This window comes from Carlito syrichta, unplaced genomic scaffold, assembly GCF_000164805.1.
Source record: "Carlito syrichta isolate Samal-C Ts95f unplaced genomic scaffold, Tarsius_syrichta-2.0.1 Scaffold135618, whole genome shotgun sequence".
NCBI lineage: Eukaryota > Metazoa > Chordata > Mammalia > Primates > Tarsiidae > Carlito > Carlito syrichta.
This window is the reverse complement of record NW_007079714.1, coordinates 13,702-14,704: the sequence shown is the minus strand read 5'-3', so window position 1 is coordinate 14,704 and position 1,003 is coordinate 13,702.

The following is a 1,003-nucleotide window of genomic DNA, read 5'->3' as shown; positions in this document are numbered from 1 at the left end:
CTGAGCCCACGGGTTCGAGACCCGCCTGGGTAGCGAGACCTCATCTCTACAATAAATCAAAAAATCGGCCGGGCATGGTAGCGCATGCCTGTAGTTCCGGCTACTCGGAAGGCTGAGGCGTAAGGACCGGAGCCCAGCAGGTCGAGGCTGCGGTGGCTGGGAGCGGCCACTGCACTCCAGTCTGGGCGACAGTGAGACTCCAACTCAAAAAAAGAATCAAGGTCTCACCAAGTTGCCCAGGCACCTCAACTTGGCCTCCCAAAGTGCTGGGATTACAAGTGTGAGCCATTGGGCCTGGCAAAGCATTTGGAGGTGTCCAGATGTGGGTGGGCAGGTAGAGAGGTACACTAGTATAAAATGCTAGTTCTCAATTTGTCTTTTAGGGTCTCTGGGATTGTGCAACCTTGAACTCTTGGACTCAAGTGATCTTCACACCTTAGGTCCCATCTCCCCCCAGTAGCTGGGGCTACAGATGCCACCGTGGCTAGCTCTCCCACGGGTGTGCTCTTGTGTTGGGTGAACAGGGCCTGCTTGCTTCCTGTTGGGTTTTCACTGGAGCTCAATGTAGGTGAGCCAACAAGTGAGTAACAATGCCCAAGAGATCTAGTCCCTGCCCTTTTTGGAGTGTCACCCATACCTTCACTGGTCCCTTTTCCCTAGTTCAGGGCCCTGGAGGCAGCTTTCCAAAGCTCAATCTAAGGTCCTGTTGGCTCTGGCCCAGCCTCCTACCTCAGGGCCTTGGCACAAGACAGCCAATTCAATTTGGTGGGCAGTTCAGACCACCCTGCCGAGGAACTTTTTTTCCCCCTCATCCCTTCGGTTGTCTGGAAAGCCAGCTAATCCTTCAAGGGAGCCGGGTGCCAGCCACTTCACTCTTCAGTGTCACGCCGGTGTCGGCCGTCCCGGATACAGACGAAACTCAGGGCAACGCTGGGCTGCACCCAGAGCCATACGTTCAAGGAAAGACGGCAACCGGGAGGAGGGTCGGAAGGTCTCCCGCCCG